This window comes from Podarcis bocagei (assembly GCF_964188305.1).
Source record: "Podarcis bocagei genome assembly, chromosome: 16".
Lineage (NCBI taxonomy): Eukaryota > Metazoa > Chordata > Lepidosauria > Squamata > Lacertidae > Podarcis > Podarcis bocagei.
In genome coordinates this window covers 24274281-24281918 of record NC_138142.1, presented here as the reverse complement: position 1 = coordinate 24281918, position 7638 = coordinate 24274281, and the positions used below count along the sequence as shown (strand labels likewise).

The 7638-nt window shown below is 51.1% G+C and overlaps 1 protein-coding gene across 1 annotated transcript in view; it reads left to right on the top strand.

The window, feature by feature from the left end:
* Positions 1-839: 839 nt before the first annotated feature.
* NOS1 (nitric oxide synthase 1) overlaps positions 840-7638 on the top strand; it is a gene marked incomplete at its 3' end in the record, with an annotated part of 192051 nt that continues 185252 nt past the window's right edge. Inside the window, exon 1 of the mRNA XM_081175252.1 lies at positions 840-1043. The remainder of the gene's footprint in view (positions 1044-7638) is intronic.

Genomic DNA, 7638 nt, shown 5'->3' with positions numbered 1-7638 from the left:
GCCTCGGTCCAGTATATCTAAAGGAGTGTCTCCATCCCCATCGTTCTACCTGGACACTGAGGTCAGTGCCGAGGGCCTTCTGGTGGTTCCCTCACAACGAGAAGTGAGGTGACAGGGAAGCAGGCAGAGGGCCTTTTCGGTAGTGGCGCCCTCCCTGTGGAACCCCCTCCCACCAGATGTCAAAGAGAACAACAACTACCAGACTTTTATAAGACATCTGAAGACAGCCCTGTTTAGGGAAGTTTTTAATGTTTGATGTATTATAGTATTTTTTTGGAAGCTGCCCAGAGTGGCTGGGGAGGCCCAGCCAGATGAGCGGGGTATAAATAATAATAAATAAATTATTATTATTATTATTATTATTATTATTATTATTATTATTATTATTATTATTATTATTATTATTATTATTATTCCAGGCCTGTCCTACTCAAGAGTAGGCCCGTTGAAATGAATGGATCTGCTAGCCACAGCCATTCACTCTGCGCTGAGTAGGATTAATACTGAAGCATCCCGCGGAGCTGCCTGTAGGGAATGACACGCACGCGCGCCCTACTCTGAGTGGGACTAACATTTGATGCACATCCCACGGAGTTGGGCCACCTGTTGGATTCCGGGCTGAGAGACGGAGCTGGCGGCCTGGGCAGAGTCCGACCCTCAACTACCGCCACGCACCCCTCTTCCTTTAAAAAGGTTCGCTAGGCTCGCCGCCGGTTCTCGCGCGCCGGGCCTCTCCGCGCAGCCGTCGGACTCCAGCGCCCTCCAACGAGCGCCCCGGGCGGAAAGGTCACGTCGCCTCTCCAGGGAAGCGCGAGAAGAAGCCGCCCGCCGAGGCCGAGGCCGCGAGAGGGCAAAGGAAGGGGGAGGCGTCGGCAGCCAACGGAGAGAAGCGGCGGCGAAGACGCTCTGCCGTGCGCAAAGGCTCGCCGTCGGGGGGAGCGAGAGAGCGCACAGCCTTCGGGGCTTGCGCGCTTCCCGCCGCCCTTGCGGGCGACCTGCCGTCGGAGCGAGAGGACAGAGGCAGACAGACGGGAGCCAGGCAGGCGAGTGACTGGGGGCGGGGGGAAGGGGGCTGGCTCGAGGGGAGGGGAGGCGAAGGGGTGGCTCAGGGGTAGGGGAGAAGGAGGGACGGATTCTTGGCCCCGGGACAACCCTGGCGCCTGCCTTCTTCCCTCCTCCGAGGGGGCGTCCCCTCTCCTCTACCCCTCCAGCTTCCTGCGCGGGGAGGGCGGTCGGGGATCTCCTCCTTTCTCTCGACGGGAAGCTGCGCAGAGGTGCCGCCGCCGGTCGGGCGAGCGGCTTTCCAAATATAGCACGTGCGCCTCGCGCGAAAGGGAAAGTGTTTGCGTGGGGGTGAGGGGGTTGCGATTGCACGCCCCCTTTCGTTCCTAGGTCCGAGGATCTCGACCGTCGACTCGGAATTTTAGGTGGGGGTGGGAGGAGGAGGACGGGGGAAGGGGCAGAGAGCTGTCTGCGTGCGCGCTGGCTTCCCATAGCAACCCAGCTTTGAACGCCCCCCACATCATTCCTCGCTTTTTCCCTGGGGGGGGGGGACGAGGATCAAATAGGGCTAAATTGTCTGAGAGAAGGGGGCGGGAAGCTTTTATCCCCCGCTTCCAAATAGCCCAATAAAAGATTATTTTTGTGGGGGGAGAGATTTGGGCTCCTGGACCTTCCTGGTAATGGATTTAGTTTGCAAAGCGGGGGGCGGGCTTGCGTTAAATCCACGTCTGCAGTGCTATATGGCTGCTCGTTTCTAAGGCTGTGTGCAAACTATGAAGCATAATAGAATCACATTTCTTTTGCCCTCTCAAAGAATTGTGAGTGCTGTGGTTTGCTAAAGGTTGCTGGGAATTGGAACTCCATGAGGGGAAAACAACAGTGCCCAGAATTCTTTGAGGGGCATGGGCTTTGAATGTGCTCTTAAAAGTATAATGTAAAGGACCCCTGGATGGTCAAGTCCAGTCAAAGGCGACTATGAGGTTGCAGCGCTCATCTCGCTTTCAGACCGATGGAGCCGACATTTGTCCACAGACAGCTTTCCGGGTCATGTGGCCAGCAGGACTAAACCGCTTCTGGTGCAATGGAACACCGTGATGGAAACCAGAGCGCACAGAAACACCGCTTACTTTCCTGCCGCAGTGATACCTATTTATCTACTTGCACTGGCATGCTTTCGAAAATCTGGGAAAGAGCTCACCCCATCATGGGGATTCGAACCGCTGACCTTCTGATTGGCAAGCCCAAGAGGCTCAGTGGTTTAGACTACAGCGCCACCCACGTCCCCTCTCTTAAAAGTACAGTGTGCAGGTAGTGTGGGAGCACAATTTCTGGATCGAAGGGTGCTCCGTTCTGTCTTGGAAGTTTTTCTCTTTTAGGGAGCCCTTAGCAAAGGTGTCCCTCCCATGTGTGTGTCCTCCCCTTCCCCACAGGGCTGGATGTGAGGCTCTGGACATCTCTGACTAGTGCAGGCCATGTCTCCCACCAGCCCTGCTCTGTGCTCTCTTGAGTATTTTGTTTTTCCTGCCTGCAATTTGCTGGAAAGGCCTCGGCTTCTGTGGCAGCGGCTGACCGGTGCATGTTATTCACAGCGTAGCCCTATGCATGTTTACTCAGGAGTAAGCCCATGGTCAATATGATGAAGTCCAATGTAAGCATGTACCCTTTGGATCATCTCACGGAATATGGCTAAAACTGCAGCCCCGCACACTGGGGATGGGGAAACCTTTCCAGTCTGAAGGCCACATTCCACATGCTGGTGGCCGGAGGGGACGTGTGTCCAGGTGGGCGGAGCGACAAATGTAAGCTGTACCTTTCTGGGGTGGGTTAGTTTCTACACACACTTGCGCCCCCTCTCTATCCCCCTATAAAGGCAAGCAGGAGTCGTTGCCAGAGTTCAAGGACACATTACAACCAGGCAAAAATATCCAGGGGTGTGGCTTGTGGAGAGGGGTGTGGCCCGTGGGGAGGGGGCGTGGTTCAGGGAATGTATTGCAGGCCAGATAGGGTGAGTGTACAGAGCCAGTTTGGTGTAGCAGTTAGAGCAGGGTTTCCCAAACTTGGGCCTGTTTTTGGACTACAACTCTCACGATTCCTAGCTAGCAAGACCAGTGGTTGGGGATGATGGGAATTGTGGTCCAAAAACAGCTGGAGACCCAAGTTTGGGAAACCCTGGCTTAGTGTCGGAGCAGGACCTGGGAGACCAGGGTTTGAATCCCCACAGAGCCATGAAGCTCACTGGCTGACTTAGGGCCTGTCACTCCTCTCGGCCTAACCTACCTCACAGGGTTGTTGTAGGAATAAAATGGGGAGCGGGAGGACGATGTACACCACCTTGAGCTCCTTGGAGAAAAAGGCGGGGTTATATTTGCCTGGAAAACAAGCTTTTTGAGGAACAGCTGAGGGAGCTGGTTATGCTTAGCTTGGGGAAGAGGATTGAGAAGACAGGTATTATGTCCATCTTTGAATATCTGAAGGGCTGTCACACGGAAGATGGAGCAAGCTTGCTTTTCTGCTGCTCCAGAAGGGAAGACCCCAACCATAGTGTCAGGGAACTGCCATCGGAGCCAAGAGTGGAGGTAAGGCTCTCCGACGATGTGGGAGAAGGGGCCAGCAGAGGGAGAGAAAACACTTCCCTTGGGGAAGGAAATCAGCGTGACACCTGGGAGGAAGGGGAGCAGGGAAGGACTTCGGAGAGAGGGCTCCAGGACTCTTCCACAGAGACCAGCGGGGAGAGTCCATGACCGCTGGCCACGCCCACTCTGCGCAGAAGACTTCCGCGCAGGGAGTCTAGGCGGAGACTTGGTGTCAAGGAGTTTTTATGTTGGAAGAAGTTCAGGAAACGCCCACTGACGGATTCTGCCAGTGACTGACACAGCCACGGAGTAAAGGCTGTCCAGCCAGGGAAAGGTTTAGCCAGGGAACGTTGCCTAGAGCATCCGCACCCTCTACGCACAAGCAACCCCCAATTCCCTTTACACATAGGATTCAAATGACAGAAAAGGAGATTCCAACTAAATGTTAGGAAGAAGTTTCTGATGGTAAGAGTTGTTCTACAGTGGATCGGGCCACCATGGAAAGTGAGGCTCTCCTTCGTCAGGGGCGAAACAAGGCTTTATTTTGCCGGGTCAAGGACCCAGTTTGGCACCCCACATTTGTGTACAAACACACACATGCTGGGAGCCTCAATGGCGCCCTCTGGAGGCTTCACCCGGGGCAACCCCCCCATAGCAACAGCACTGCCTTCACAGGAGTTTTTTAAAAACACAGGTTGGATGGCCACTTGTCAGGGATGATTTGGTTGTGATTCCTGCATTGTGGGGGTTGGACTAGATGACCCTTGGGACCCCATCTGATTCTACAGTTCTATGAAATGCAGGGAATACATAGAAAAGATAAACAGGGCTGCCTTGGGTTCTTGAGATTCCCCACACTGCTATAAGCCAGATTCCTTTGTTCTGCAAACTGTAGGAAGCCTCTGTGCCCTATCTCTTAGTTTTTCTTCTCTACAGGAAAAGGTGGGGCTCCTGATCTCTCTCTGTGAATGCGGCCTATGCAGGCAGTGAGTGACTTACCCTTTCCTACCTCGTGTACTCAAAATGCTTGAGCCTGCCTAGCAGGGGAGTGTGGTTTCCATTTCTATAGATTCCCCCGGGGACTTTAGAGACCTCTTTTTTTTTTGCTGGTGGGATTAAAACCCACCTAGTGGGGGTGTTGTTGTTAAGGAGAGAGAGTGACTCTTAGGCAGGGGGGAAAGGAACAGCTGTGATTCACATCAGGAGCAACGTGGTTTGCTGAGAAACAAGCAAAGTAGCCGCAGCAATGGGAGGTCGTGGGAGGAGAATTGGTTGTAATGTAAAGGGCGGGTAGCTCAGGCGGTAGAGCACGAGACTCTTAATCCCGGGGTCCCGGGTTCGAGTCCCATATTTGGTGAAAGATTTCTGTGTTGCAGGGGGCTGGACTTGATGACCCTCGTGGTCCTTTCCACCTCTACAAGTCTGCGATTCTGTGAGGCAGAGGCGGGTCTGGGCGATCTTGTGTTTCCAACCTACACTTAACACAGGGATGCCCAACTTGGGGGGCTGTTCGTTCTCCCCCCAGGCAAAGAAATGATTGAAGGGATGGAATAACACCTCTACAAGGAAGGGCTGAAGCATTTGGGACTTCTTAGAGAAAAGGAGACAAGATAGAATTTTTTTAATGATGGAGAAAGCGGAAAGAGAAAAGTTTTTTCCCTCCCTCTCTCCTAACATGAGAACTCATGGACAGTTGAACGCTGGGAGCAGAGCTTTCCAAACTTTTCATGTTGTTGACACACTTTTTAGACGTGCATCATTTCGCGACACAGTTTTACTAGCAAGCAGGAGGTTAAAGGGGTAAAGGGGACCCCTAACCATTAGGTCCAGTGGTGGCCGACTTTGGGGTTGCGGCGCTCATCTCGCTTTATTGGCCGAGGGAGCCGGTGTACAGCTTCCGGGTCATGTGGCCAGCATGACTAAGCCATTTCTGGCGAACCAGAGCAGCGCACGGAAACGCCATTTACCTTCGCGCCGAAGCGGTACCTATTTATCTACTTGCACTTTGACATGCTTTCAAACTGCTAGGTTGGCAGGAGCAGGGACCGAGCAACGGGAGCTCACCTCGTCGCAGGGATTCGAACCACCAACCTGATCGGCAAGTCCTAGGCTCTGTGGTTTAACTAACCCTTTTCCAGCCCCGGGAGGAACGCACCTGCACACTGCAGCTGACACACTAACATGTCACGGCACACAGTTTGGAAAGCTCTGGTTGGGAGAATCAGGACAGAAAGGACTTTTTCGTGCAGTGCACAGTGGAACTCTCTGCCACTGGATGGCCACCAACCTGGATGTCTTAAAAAGGAGATAAGACAAACCCATGGAGGATGAGGCTGCCCATGGCTACTAGACATGGTGGGTGTGTTTTACTGCTGTCAAAGGCAGTACAGTATGCCTCTGAAAACCAGTTGCTGGGAATTGCTGGGGATGTAACTGACTGTGTTCTTAGATAAATAAGGAATACTATTCATTGTATCAAATTTCAACAGAAGTAACTCATAAAGTTCAACAAACGAACAAAGCAGAAGACCCAGTGGATCAGATCAGTCTCTAGTCAGTTTGTGCTTGTCCATATAACCCTACTTTGTAACAGTTGCTGCTTACGACAGCTACTACTATGCCATAAGATCCACTGTCTTGTAATATCACATATGGTACGTACAGTTATTTATTGTTTGGTATTATTGTTGCTGTAAGATGTGAGATCATGATATTGTATTTATTTGCATTACTTAGTGCTTTAACTACTGATGAAGCCCAGGACGGCTTAACAAGGCCAATATTCCGGAAATCCTTGTCCAGACTCCGTGAAAGGATTTTGTGGAACTGTAACAACCTTTCATGTAGATTGTTTGGACTTTATGAACAGACAGGTGGAATAGACACCATTACACGGATGGAACTTATGCATGAACTGACCTGTCTTTATTGAGGATGCTTTACGTGACCATAGGTTGGTTTGTTGTTGTTTTGGGAACTGCAGGGGGGCAGAATGCTGTTGTGCTGAGGTCTGGCTTGCAGGCATCTCTTCAGCCACTCTGAGAACAGGATGCTGGACTCGGTGGGCCATTGGCCTAATGCGTGGGCTGTTCTTATACACATTTGCGTATGTTCCGGTAGATACGCGAGAAGCCGAGTTAAATCTCATGTCGTAACTAAGCATCCTCTGCCTCTGCTCCATGCTGTCATTTAGCTTGCGTGCAAATCTGGCTCTTCTCCAGCTTTGCACCTTGATCTGCCTCCTACAATTTATCAGTTTTGCTTAGGAGCTTCAAATGCCACTTCAAAGCCCACCTTTTGGTGCACCATCAGGGATGGGGAATGTGTGCTGGTATTTCAGGTGGGGAATCCGCTTCCTGCCAGGGCCTGTGTTCCATCAGGCATTCCATCTGGGGCCAGGCTGCGTGCCTGTGCTTGGTGGGGCTGGGGCAAGAAACAAAGAGGAAGGGCCATAACTCATTTGACAGATGTGTAGAAGATTCCAGGTTCAATCCCCAGTGTCTCCAGATAGGGCTGGGAATGTCCCCTGCCTGGAGATTTGCTGCTGGTCAGTGTAGACAATACTGGCCTAGATGGTCTAATGGTCTAATATAAGGCAGATTTCTCTGTTCTATGTTCCTGATGCGCAGGGTGTGCTTCCTTCCTCTGTTTAAATTGCTGGTCTTTAAAGCCTAAATGGCCTGGATTCAGGGTCTCGGGGGCTGGTTGCTGGTCTCCTTGCATTATCTTTTTTTTTTTTATATAAAATTTTTATTGGTTTTACAAAATTTTATAGAACAAACAAACACTTAAAAAGACAAACATACACGTATAATTTCATATCATATTTTCATAAACCTCTTTTCTGGGACTCCCCCATACCCCCCCCTTTCTGCATCCCAATGTCCATAATTTTATAGCAACTCCCATTTGTTACTTTCCAACCTCTGTCATCTTAGTCATCTCTATATTCTGACCTTATATCACTGTATCCCTTTGTTCCTGAAAACCACAACACTCTAACATTCATTAAGTTTATAATAGTCCTTAAGATAACTTTTAAATTTTCTCCATTCTTCTTCCG